Genomic DNA, 14,350 nt, shown 5'->3' with positions numbered 1-14,350 from the left:
ATCAGCTTGGCTTAAGGGAAGGTCAAGACACGGATGTGGCAGTTCTGATGCTGCGACTGATAATAAAAGCAAGACTGAAGAAAAATCACGACACATTCATAGGATCTGTCGACCTGGGAAAAGCGTTCGACAATGTCAAATGGCGCAGGATTTCGAAAATCTGAGAAAATTAGGGGTAGGCTATAGGGAAAGACGGGTAGTATATAGTATGTACAAGAACCCAAAGGGGACAATAAGTGTCGACGAAGAACGATGCGTTCGGGTTAAAAAGGGTGTAAAGCAGGGATGCAGTCTTTCGGTGCTGCTGTTCAATCTGTACATCGAAGAAGCAATGACGGATTCAAGAGTGGGGTTAAAATTCAAGGATAAGATTCGCTGGTGACATTGCTATCCTCAGTGAATGTTAAGAAGAATTACAGTATCTATTGAACAGAAATAACAGGCTAATGATTACAGAATATGGATTAGGAGTAAACCGAAGAAAGAGGAAAGTAACGAAAAGTAGCAGAAATGAGAACAACGAGAAACTTGATCCTTATGGATCATGAAGTACACTACTGGCCATTAAAATTGCTACACCATGAAGATGACGTGCTACAGACGTGAAATTTAACCGACAGGAACAAGATGCTGTGATATGCAAATGATTAGCCTTTCAGAGCATTCACACAAGGTTGGCGCTGGTGGCGACACCTACAACGTGCTGACGTGAGGAAAGTTTCCAACCGATTTCTCATACATAAACAGCAGTTGACCGGCGTTGCCTGGTGAAACGTTGTTGTGATGCCTCGTGTAAGGAGGAGAAATGCGTACCATCACGTTTCCGACCTTGATAAAGGTCGGATTGCAGCCCATTACGATTGCGGTTTATCATATCGCGACATTGCTGCTCGCGTTGGTCGAGATCCAATGACTGTTAGCAGAATATGGAATCGGTGGGTTCAGGAGGGTAATACAGAACGCCGTGCTGGATCCCAACGGCCTCGTAACACTAGCAGTAGAGATGACAGGCATCTTATCCGCGTGGCTGTAACGGATCGTGCAGCCACGTCTCGATCCGTGAGTCAGCAGATGGTGACGTTGGAAAGACAACAACCATCTGCACGAACAGTTCGACAGCGTTTGCAGCAGCATGGACTATAAGCTAGGAAACCATGGTTGCGGTTACCCTTGACGCTGCATCACAGACAGGAGCGCCTGCGATGGTGTACTTAACGACGAACCTTGGAGCACGAATGGCAAAACGTCATTTTTCGGATGAATCCAGGTTCTGTTTACAGCATCATGATGGTCGCATCCGTGTTTGGCGACATCGCGGCGAACGCACATTGGAAGCGTGTATTCGTCATCGCCATACTGGCATAGCACCCGGCGCCGCCGTGATGGTATGGGATGCCATTGGTTACACGTCTCGGTCACCTCTTGTTCACATTGACGGGTCTTTGAACAGTGGACGTTACATTTCAGATGTGCTACGACCCGTGGCTCTACCCTTCTTTCGATCCCTGCGAAACCCTACATTTCAGCAGGATAATGCACGATCGCATGTTGCACGTCCCGTACGGGATTTTATGGATACAGAAAATGTTCGACTGCCGCCCTGGCCAGCACATTCGACAGATCTCTCACCAACTGAAAACGTCTGGTCAATTGTGGCCGAGCAACTGACTCGTCACAATACGCCAGTCACTACTCCTGATGAACTGTGGTATCATGTTGAAGCTGCATTGGCAGATGTGCCTGTAGACGCCATCCAATCTCTGTTTGACTCAATGCCCAGGCGTATCAAGGCCATTATTATGGCCAGAGGTGGTACTGGGTACTGATTTCTCAGGATCTATGCGTGAAAATGTAATCACATGTCAATTCTAGTATCATATATTTGTCCAATGAATACCCGTTTATCATCTGCATTTCTTCTTGCTTTAGCAATTTTAATAGCCAGTAGTGTAGAAGTTATGGTATCTGCCACCTAGGCCGCAAAATGACCCATGATGGACGGAGCAAAGAGAATGCAAAAATAAGACTAGTACTCGCAAAAATGCATTCGTGGGCAAGAGAAGTTTACTAGAGTCAAACATAGTCCTGAATTTGAGGAAGAAATTCTAAGAATTTAAACGTTTGAAAGACAGCGCTGTTTGGAAGGGGGACACGAACTGTGAGAAAACCGGAACAGAGCTGAATCGAAGCATTTGAAATGTGGCGCTACAGAAGAATGTTGAAAATTAGTTGGACTGATAAGATATGGAATGAGAAGGTTCTCCGTATGATCGTGTAGGAAAGAAACATATCGAAAACAGAGCCGGCCGCGGTGGTCTAGTGGTTCTAGGCGCGCAGTCCGGAACCGCGGGACTGCTACGGTCGCAGTTTCGAATCCTGCCTCGGGCATGGATGTGTGTGATGTCCTTAGGTTAGTTAGGTTTAATTAGTTCTAGGTTCTAGGCGACTGATGACCTCAGAAGTTAAGTCGCATAGTGCTCAGAGCCATATCGAAAACACTGACAAGGGGAAGGGACAGGATGATAGTTCATTTGTTAAGACATCAAGTAATAACTTCTATGATACTAGAGGGGACTGCAGGGGTAAAAACTGTTGAGGAAGAGAGAGATTGGAATACATCCAGGAAATAATTGAGGAGGTAGGTTGCAGTTGCTACTGTGAGATGAAAAGGTTAGCACAGGAAAGGATGAAAAGGTTGACACGGGAAAGGAATCCGTGGCGGGCCGCATCAAACCGATGAGAGGACTGATGACTCAACAAAATGGGAACCAGCTCCTGAACTGGAAAGTTGATTCATGGCAGGGCAGCTGGAACAACAGTGAAAGGGCCGAAGAATGCACCGATATTTTCCAATATATGTGAATGTGAAAATAACCTATTTTATTTCAGAAAATCATACACAAAATCTGACTCTACGACTTAAAATGTAAAACCGCCTATGCGGTAATAATACAGAGCGGACACTTTGAGACCAGACCCCACAAGGTTTATTACTGCTCCCTGAGGGCGTATCCTATGACCATGTTAAAGAAACGGAAGATGAAAGTCCATCTACCAACCACGTCGTCCCACGCAGCAGCATTCGTCCCAGTTGCAGTCCAAAGACAAAAACCAAAGTAAGGGTGGTGAGGTGTACGGTTTGGTGGGTGTTAGGAGAACAGCAACTTAGTCACGCAGGTAGGAGAGTGTTTCGGAATCCGCAGGTGCCCTTTTATTGCGTCCAGAACGTGCAGCTCCTTTATCACGCGGCGAGATGGGGCAGTCCGCATGAATCTGCACAGGCGCACCAGCGCCACCAACGTGCGAGAAAGCCTTCAGAAGCAGAGCCCGTCATCATCTGCGTCGATCAGGTCGCATATTACACGTAAGCCTCAGTCAAAACGTAGTACATCTTAGCCGCATGTCCTTCTAACCTGACTACAATTAACAAAAAGGAAATTATATGGCAGTGTGATCACACGGTACTACCAGACTACATGAAATTTTGCTACGACATCTACAAGAAAATTATGGAATCTGTTCATTCAGTTCATAACGAGTAAGAATTGCTAAAAGAATTATGAATGGGAGATGGTAATACACAAATTCTCTAACTTAATTTCGTGATGTGGAAGAGACAGCCATGCCTCAACACAACATGCACCGGTGAGCCACAACCTAATCACTACCCGTCACTGTACAACATAATGCTGCCCGGTGGCCTTCCCAGTATGTGGAGCGCTAAGGGAAGAATATAAGCCGGGCGAAGACGTATGGGGAGTCATTCTGGCCGCGAAAAGAGCTACAAATTGGGAAATCCTCCTACATAAGCGACTTTGACAACGGACAAGTGTCGTCACCCGGCGCCTGAGAACCAGCGAAGCTGGTCAGCTGTTGGCGTGGTACTCTCGTGAGAATGGAAAGTGTTTGATGGACAGTGAAATCATGAGTAGGCAACAGGACATCGAAGATCCACGCCTTGAAACGTCCCCTTTTGAAAAATTATACATGATTCTGCTTAAACTGACACACAATATTTTTTTAGCGCAACGCAATCTGACTTTCAATAATCCCTACAAAAGAATGGCCCTGACTAACATTAACCTATACCTTTCACAAATCACTCACCTCACCAAAAATCTTCGTTACTCGAACTAATGCAATACAGCGAGCGCCACTACTGCCAGCTAAATAAAAGATTCAAACTACTGAAGGCACTAACTACTGATAGGCATAGTTAGCAAATGAAAGATTTTGATAGAGAACAAACAATGTATTTACCTTAATAGTGTTCAAAAGTCATAATATATATAGCAGTTCATGACATCCAGTCTTGCAAATTTCAAAACTCCGCCATTTCTCTCCCCACATCCACCACTGCTGGCGGCTCACCTCCAACTGCGCAACGCTACGCGCTGTTAACAGCCAGCAGCCCAACACTACAATAGCGAAAATTACAACAATGCCACCCAGCCACAGACTGCACACAGCACAGCCAGTGATTTTCATACAGAGCGCTACGTGGCGTTACCAATATAAAAACCTAAACAGCCTACTTACAGCCTCAACACAAAACGTGAATTTCGGGGGTTTGTACGTTCTGCAAAGGAAGATAGGAAGCTACTTGTGCCACGTCTGACAACACAGTGCAATGTTGGTGCGGACGCCTGCGCTACGGAGCACACCGTTCAGCGCTCATTGTTGAACGCTAGGTTACGCAGCCGATGACCCCTAAGTTTTGTTAAACCGATAACGTTATCAATTACAATTGTCGTGGGCACAGAACCACTGAGGTTGGACCCTGGTTCAATGGAAATATGTTGCCCGGTCAGATGAATGACGCCGGCCGGTGTGGCCGTTCGGTCTAGGCGCTTCAGTCTGGAACCGCGTGACCGCTCCGGTCGCAGGTTCGAATCCTGCCTCGGGCATGGATGTGTGTGATGTCCTTAGGTTAGTTAGGTTTAAGTAGTTCTAAGTTCTAGGGGACTAATGACCACAGATGTTATGTCCCATAGTGCTCAGAACCATTTGAACCATTTTTAGATGAATGACTCTCTTGGTACGCCAGATCGATGGTCGTGTCCATATACCCTCTCACCCAGGCGAATGAACGGCTGCTAGAAACAAGCAGTGAGTCATGGATACAAGCCTGGGGGGGGGGGGGGGAGGGAGTATTATGTTATGGGAGGAATTCATCTGGGCCGTCACAGGGCCTGTGGCAGTAATTGTAAACGCCTTGATAGCTGTGGACTACGTCGACGTTATAGCGGACCACCTGCATCCCTTCGTGCTTGATATCTTTCCAGTCGGCGATGGCTCATTCCAGTAGCATAACTGCCCGTGTCACAAGGCCAGAATCGTGTTACAGAGGATTGAGGAGAATGATAGTCAACTCACGTTGATGTTTAGCCCACCAAATTCGTCTGGTCTGAACCGCACGAAAACAGTAGAGAGGTTACAGGGCCGCTGCCCCGCGCCCACAAAACATCGGCCCGTAATTCACAGGAACTGCATAATCTGTAAATAGACATCTGGTTCCACAAACCTCCGGAAATCTAAGAAAAATTTTTCAAACCTATACCACATACAACTTCTTCTATCTACATCTACATATATACTCCGCTATCCACCAAGCGGTGTGTGGCGGAGGGCGCAATTCGCCCCAAAGTCATATTCCCCCCCCCCCCCCCCCTCTGTTCCACTCGCGGATCGCGCGAGGGAAAAACGACTGTCTGAACGCCTCAGTACGAGCTCTTATTTCCCTTATCTTTGAATGATGATCATTACGCGATTTGAAAGTTGGTGGTATTAGTATATGCTCTACATCCTCGGTGAAGATTGGATTTCGGAATTTAGTAAGCAGCCCCATCTGTTTAGCGCGTCGTCTATCTGCAAGTGTGTCCCACTTCAAACTTTCTATGAGATCTGTAACGCTCTCACGATGGCTAAATGTACCAGTCACGAATCTTGCGGCTCTTCTTTGGACCTTTTGAATCTCTTGAATCAGACCCAACTGGTAAGGGTCCCATACAGACGAGCAATACTCCAAGACTGGACGAACTAACGTATTGTAAGCTATTTCCTTTGTTGAAGGACTGCATCGCTTCAGAATTCTACCAATAAACCGCAATCTAGAGTTCGCCTTACCCGTTACTTGTGTAATCTGATCATTCCATTTGAGATCATTTCGAATAGTCACACCCAGATACTTGACTGATGCTACCGCTTCCAAAGACTGATCATTTATTTTGTACTCATACAATAACGGGGATTTTCGCCTTGTTATACGCAGTAGGTTACACTTACTAATATTGAGAGATAACTGCCACTCATTACACCACGCATTTATTTTCTGCAAATCCTCATTGATTTGTTCACAACTTTCGTGTGATTCGACTTTCCTGTAGACTACAGCATCATCGGCAAACAGTCTAAGGCCGCTGTCAATACCATCAACCAGATCGCTTATGTAAATCGTAAAAAGCAAAGGACCTATTACGCTGCCCTGGACCACACCTGAAGTTACTCTTGCTTCTGTTGAAGTTACCCCGTTTCGGACGACATACTGCCCCCTGTCTGTTAGAAAACTTTCTATCTAACCGCATTGGATAGACCATAAGCGCGCACTTTTTGTAGCAAGCGACAGTGCAGAACTGAGTCGAACGCCTTTCGAAAGTCGAGAAATATGGCATCAACCTGGGAGCCAGTATCTAGAGCCTGTTGTATATATTGCACAAAGAGGGCCAGCTGTGTCTCGCATGACCGCTGTTTCTTAAAACCGTGCTGGTTTCTGCAGATGAGCTTCTCAGAGTCTAGAGAGGTCATTATGTCTGAACACAAAATATGTTCCGTGATTCTACAACAAATCGATGTCAGTGAAATTGGCCGGTAATTATGTGCATCCGATTTTCTACCCTTTTTATTGCTATGACCTGGGCCTTCTTCCAGTCCCGTGGAACTTCCTGACGTTCCAATGATCTCTGATAGATGACGGATAAGAATAGTGCTATATTTGTAGCATAGTCAACATAGTCTTACGAGGCTACCGCCTGGGCCAGATGCATTTCTGCCGTCTAAGGATCTTAACTGTTTTACAATCCCAGATACACTAACACTATCAGCCATCGTTTCGTTTGTTCGATAATGGTGCTGCAGTCCTCTGTCGTAAACGAGTTTTTGAAAGCTAGGTTTAGAATTTCGGCCTTCTGTGTATCATCATCAGTTACATTACCCGTACTGTCAGCAAGAGAAGGTATTGAATTATTTGTAGCGTTCATAGATTTTACGTACGACCAGAATTTTTTGGGGTTATTTTTAGAATCTGCAGATAACATATTGCTTTCAAATTCGGTAAAAGAGTCTCTCATTGTCCTTCTGACAGCTGCTTTCATTTCGCATAATTTCTGTTTGTCAGTGGGACAGTGACTACGTTTAAAATGACTGTGCAAAATTCTCTGCTTTCTCAGCAACTTCCTGATATGTTTGTTGTGCCAAGGTGGATCCTTTCCCTCCCCTATACTTTTGCTAGGCACATACTTCTCTAGCACATGGTGGACAATACCTTTAAATTCCGACCAAAGAAGCTCAATATCTTTCTGTCCCGCGGTGAATGCTTGGAGCTGACTATGAAGATATTCATTAATGACACTTTTATTTGCTTTCCCAAACAAGAAAACTCTACCCTAAACTATACCCTGTCTTTTTTTTTTTTTTTTTTTTTTGCATCTTCCACTGACATAGAAGCCATAACGACATTATGGTCGCTAATACCTTCTTCTAGATTAACTTCTTCAAAAAGATCAGGTCTTTTTGTCGCCAAGATATCTAATATGTTCCCATCTCGAGTTGGTTTTCTAACCAATTGCTCAAGGTTGCATGTTGAGAGAGCTCCTAGAATAACTTCACATGAATCTTTGCTTCTGCTCCGTGTGATAAACGAGTAATTTTCCCAGTCAATGGATGCTGGATTAAAGTCTCCACCTATAACTAATGGATAATTTGGATATTTACTTCCTATGTACTCAAGACTTTCCCTGAAACGTTCTGCGACGTTTGTTGCGGACGCTGGTGGTCTATAAAAACATCCTAATGCAATGGTCAATCCTTGTCTGATTGACAGCTTTATCCAGACTATTTCACAGTCCGACGCAGTATCGATCTCAACTGCGTTTAAACAGCTTTTAAATGCAATGAACACACCACCCCCAGATAGCATCAGTCCTATCCATCCTAAACATTGTCCAATCAGAGTTCAAAAGTTCACTGCTTTTTATGTCTGGTTTCAACCAGCTTTCGGTACCTAATATTCTATATTTCGTTCAAAAGTGGACTAGCAATGCTTGTATTACTTATTTTGTATAATCTGCTTTTGGTCTGCCCTTACTTTCTTTTCTTCTCTACTGCTCCTTATAGTATTAAGTTAACTATTCCTAGATGACCTAGCGGGTGCCCTATTAACCTGTCCTTTATTTTGGTCAAGGTTTCACGACGACGTTATAATTCTGTCAGAGACGGCAAAAAACTTGGAAGATCACATGAAGTGTATGCGTAGTTCAAATGGTTCAAATGGCTCTGAGCACTATGGGACTTAACATCTGTGGTCATCAGTCGCCTAGAACTTAGAACTACTTAAACCTAACTAACCTAAGGACACCACACGCATCCATGCCCGAGGCAGGATTCGAACCTGCGACCGTAGCGGTCACGCGGTTCCAGACTGAAGCCGCCTAGAACCGCACGGCCACATCGGCCGGCCGTATGCGTAGTGTCTTCAGAAGAAATTATACGTGGATGTCATCAAAACTAAAACAAGGGTATTGGGGGGGGGGGGTGGCGTCGAATTAAATCAGGCGATGCTGATAGAAACAGATAAGGAAATGAAACGCTAAAAGTAGTGCATGTGTTTTGCTATTTGGACAGCAAAATAACTGATGACGGTCGAAGTAAACAGGATATAAAATTCAGAAAAACAGCAAGAAAATGGTTTCTATAAAAGGCTTCTTTTTAGAGTACAACCTTAAGTGTCAAGAAGTCTTTTATGAAGTGTAACTCTTTACGTAAGTGACACATGGGCGATAAGTAGCTCAGACAAGAAGAGAACAGAAGCTTTTGAATTGTGGTGCTACTGGAGAATGCTGAAGATTTGTGAGTTATCAGCCGCTATCCCATCGGACGCACTTTCAAATACAAACGCCGCCAGTTGCTCCGCCGCGTTTCGTACAGCCTCTCGAGGGCGCTTCCACGAACGATTTCGCCGTTGCCAATGAGATGCAAGCACCCCCTTTCCGGGGCTTCAGCGGCGGGTATACGTAAGTTCGAACATTCATGCACTGAGCCATTTTGTGTTCTCAACTGTTGAATAACATTTACTGACTTCCATAGTGGCCAGGGTTCGTAATCTACTGAACAGTTACTGTACTGAACACTGACTGATTAGTAAATCTGCTGTGTGTGTATGTGTTTCAACATTGAGAGCTACTGTTCGCAACTGACTCTGCAATTACAGCAACAAAATTTTACTTTTACTGTTTGATGTTAGATGTAGAATAAATTAATATCTCACTACTCCGTTTATGGTTCAAATCAAATGGTTCAAATAGCACTAAGCACTACGGGACTTAACATCTGAGGTCATCAGTCCCGTAGACCTAGAATTACTTAAACTTAACTAGCCTAAGGACATCACACACATCCATGCCCGAGGCAGGATTCGAACCTGCAACCGTAGCAGCAGCGCTGTTCCGGACTCGGCCACAGCGGCCGGGCACTCCGTTCACGAACAGCATCTGTTCCCCGCTCCTGCATACATAAAGAACCACAAAACGAGCACCGAAATTACAACAATCTGAAATGTAAATTGTAAATTTGTGATAACATCTTAGGGAACCAAACTGCTTAGGCCATCGGTACCTAAGCTTACACACTACTTAATCTAACTTAAACTAACTTACGCTATGGACAACACAGCCGAGGGAGGACTCGAACCTCCGATGGGGGGATCTATAACAATTTGATGGGTAGTTCAGATACTGATGAGGAAGTACAGAATCACACTGAGTAGAAAACAAATTTACGGAAATACTTGACTAAAAGAAGGGGCCCGTTGATTGGATACGTTCTGAAACATCAAGAAATCGTCAATTTCGTAATGGTAGGATGTGCAGAGAGTAAAAATTGTAGAGAAAGACGACGGGTTGACTACAGTAAGTACATATAAATGGATTTAGGAAGCTGTAGTTATTTTAAGATGTAGAGAGTTCAGATAATAGACTGGCATGGAAAGCTGCATCAGACCAGACTTTTGACTGAAGATAAAATTTTGTAAATGACAGTGCTGGAAAGCTTCTACGTTATCTGATTTTCAAACAGCTGAGCAAAACTGAACATACTCAGACATTTCTCTCTTTACTTATTCTGATCAGCACTAAACTGACACACAATACTTTTTTAGAGCAACGCAATTTGACTTTCAATAATCCCTACAAAAGAATGGCCCTGACTTACCCAACACTACAGTAGCGAATATTCCAACAATGCCAACCAGCCACAGACTGCACACAGCACAGGCAGTGATTTTCATACAGAGCGCTACGTGGCGTTACCAACACAAATACCTAAACAGCCTACTTACAAAGACTACAACAGCAGTCATCATAGTCTAATAAACCGCTCAGAATAGTGTATCCACAGTATTGTTAAAATGTAGGCCTTATATTACAGAAGTATATGGGAAATTTATGTAGATTAACAACACTCTCACTCAAGTTTAGATATCGCACCGAGTAGAGAGCATAACCCCATAGCAGTAGTCAGACACAGTTCATCAAAGCCTCATGACGAATGCACACCCCATCAAAGGGAATTCCCTCTAAAGCTTAGCATAAAAGCGACCTCCAACAGAGCAGATTTAACGGTCTGTACAGGAGCTGTTAACTTCGTCCAGGGTCCCTAAATCTTGCAGTGCAACAAGACTGCCCTAGCAGCCTCGCGCCGTCCCTCATTTTACGGACCTCTCGGAGCAGTGTCGTGGCATAGCGACAGCCTGTTACGGTGTCCCAAAAACGTGTGTTGCGTGTGGGAGGAGGACGGACACACCGCCACCCCCTCCACCCACCCTGTGGGCGGGGGCGGGCGACCGCTTGTAGCGAACGTGGGCGCGCGCCTGTGCGGGTCATCAAACATTGAGCAGAGTCGCGCTCTGCGATAATAAATTCATGGCGGACAGCGTCCGACGGCGGCGGCGGCGGCGGAGGCGGCGGCGGTGGAGGCGGTGGAGGCGGCTGTCCGATCGACCGGAGGCGACACGGGGGGGCAGCGGTGGCAGCGGCAGCGGCAGCGGCGCCACGCGCTGCGAATCCGACTTTACTGCCGCGCCGGATGTTTCTTTAAGGCCCACTCTCCAAATGGATATCGAGAGGTTGCGAGTGCGTGGACCGGGTCGTCGATCGCAGAGGTTGCAGCAGAGTGACGTCACGCGCGTCCAGCGAGGTGGCGCAGTGGCCCAAACCGGGTTTCCCACCTGCAGAGAAAGTGAACCCGCGTCGAATGTCACGGCGGATCGGGCCGCTGTGGCGCCACGAGCCGCGGGTTGCAACGAGTTGCTTGTGGCGTAGCGATATATTAAGATAGACGTTAACTCTTAGGATAGACTAAAAAACACAACCAGATACTGTTCATAATGCTATTCATGACGTACAAATAGCGCCGGTTGCGAACCGGCAAGTTCGTTCAAAAAATGGCTCTGAGCACTATGGGACTCAACTGCTGAGGTCATTAGTCCCCTAGAACTTAGAACTAGTTAAACCTAACTAACCTAAGGACATCACAAACATCCATGCCCGAGGCAGGATTCGAACCTGCGACCGTAGCGGTCTTGCGGTTCCAGACTGCAGCGCCTTTAACTGCACGGCCACTTCGGCCGGCAGGCAAGTTCGTCCTCAGACAACTGTTCACATGTAAAATTACATCATGAGGTACATACGATTTTAACTGTTGTGGCGAAAGTTCCTTGGGTGACAGTACTTCACCAGCCAGTGTGGCCGAGCGGTCCTAGGCGCTACTGTCTGGAACTACGAGACCGCTACGGTCCCAGGTTCGAATCCTACCCCGGGCATGGACGTGTGTGATGTTCTTCAATTAGTTAGGTTTAAGTAGTTCTAAGTTATAGGGGACTGATGACTTCAGATTGAAAGACGTATACATTGCCAGCGATGGGTGAGGCATGACAGAATCTCTGACCAGAGAGCAGTTTATCGTTAGCTGTTGCTAGTCTGCGCTTGACCGCGCGAGTCGACAGTAGTAGTAGCGAGTCGACAGTAGTCGTCAGTCCGTGGTAGTCGGCGGGAGTCGGCATGCGTCAGCTGTGTGCTCTGCTCGCGACTCTGGTCAGGACTCTGGAGGATGAGTATTGTTGTAGAAGGTAAAGAAGCAGCCTTGTGCATATTTAATAATGTATGTTAATTGTAATTTAATTTGTTCAAAGAAATGCCCCAATAATAATTTTTATAATATATAGCAACTCTTTTAAAGAAAAGCATTCATTTCAATTTAAAGAATTTCCAATACATTATCATTGCATCCAAGAATCAAAAAAAAATATATGCCAGCATTGCACGAAGCTGTGTCGAAAGAAATGAGTAATTAATAACGGATACAATTGCAGTTTTATTTAGGTAAGAATTTTTTTGCTTTTTTTTTTATTCAGAATACAGGGCCGAAGGTCAGTGCTGCTGTCCTTATAAAATTTATCAGGTTACTAAACTTTTTTTATTATTTTTGGTGTTTAGGATTTTTTCTATTCCGGACTTGACATTAAATGAGAAAAGAATTTTGTGGGAATATTAAGTGTGAATGCATTCTATGCACAGCGACTATAAATCGGAGCCAATTTTGTTCAGAGGTTACATTAAAATCAGTTTTGTTCAGAGTTTACAATCTTAGAAAAATTCATTTAATTTTAATTTTGTGGGGAGTTTACACTTGGCTCACATTTCAATTTCCATTTAATTATTTTTGCGGGGAGGTTACACTTGGCTTACGTTTTCATTTTTTATTTGAGGAGGTTACGCTTGGCTCCATTAACATTCTCATTTAATTATTAATCACTGCGGGGAGGTTACAAGATGTTACGTCCCATAGTGCTCAGACCCATTTGAACAATTTGACAGTACTTCGAAAACCCGCCACCTTTTTGCTGTTATGTTAACTGCTTTCGAGCAAGTATATATTTGACCAGCCGCCAAGTAAGATTTAACAATTTCTGAACTTTAAAAACACAGATATAATACAACACCAAATACTTATGTGTACCTGTACGTTGCTCTAATGTTAGTTTTACTTTCTTCCTTTTTTACTAGTAATTCTATTCACAACACATTCTGCTTCTTCATGCATAAAGGTTGTGAATGCTTATTTGTAATCACACGTTTAATTCTGGTCGTACGATTCTTAAAGAATAGAGGGGGGGGGGGGGGTATCGGTTATAAAAAAATGGCTCTGAGCACTATGGGACTTAACATCTATGCTCATCAGTCCCCTAGAACGTAGAACTACTTAAACCTAAGTAACCTAAGGACATCACACTACACCTATCGGTTATACAAAGTTGGCTTAGAGTCACTTGTTCGCAGAGAAGCAAGTAACTCTATTATATCTTGGGAACGAATCTCATCATTGAATACAGTGAGCTTATTTTGGCGTAAACTGATTTTAGTTGCAGTTTCTAATCGCAAGAACGTTGGGTCAATATGGCTAGGGCCTGCCGTCGGGTAGAGTGTTCGCCTGGTGCAAGCTTTTTGAGTTGACGCCACTTCGGCGACTTGCGTGTCGATGAGGATCAGATGATGATGAGTAGGACAACATAACACCCAGTGCCTGAGCGGAGAAAATTTCAGACCCAACTGGGAAACGAACCCGGGCCCCTCAAAAGACATTCAGTCGCGCTGACCATTCAGCTGCCGGGACGGACATGGAATGTGATACAAAAGCCGTGACAGGTGACACGGTCGGTCCGGGGAGCGTGCACGGATAGCCGAAGTGGTTTCCGGCACAGCGTGTTCAGTCAGACCAATGACGAGGAAAAAATGATGTCACTGTTTGGTACTAGATCTATACGTAGTACAGATGATGTCAAGGAATTCAGAGTCAGCGAATTAATTTAGCATATATTTCGTACAGTTGCGCATGGTCAACAGTGTTGGAAATTGTAGATTTGTGGTAAGGTCTTATGGGACCAAACTGCTGAGGTCATCGGTCCCTAAGCTTAAACACTACTTTTTTAAAAAAAAAAACATTACAAATGTATAATAATTACACAATCTTAACGCACTTACTTAAATGTTATCAGAGCGCGCTAACGTGTTGCTTCCTGGCC

The sequence above is a fragment of the Schistocerca cancellata genome, chromosome 6, assembly GCF_023864275.1.
Source record: "Schistocerca cancellata isolate TAMUIC-IGC-003103 chromosome 6, iqSchCanc2.1, whole genome shotgun sequence".
NCBI classification, from domain to species: Eukaryota; Metazoa; Arthropoda; class Insecta; order Orthoptera; family Acrididae; genus Schistocerca; species Schistocerca cancellata.
Note: the sequence above shows the minus strand (reverse complement) of the source record.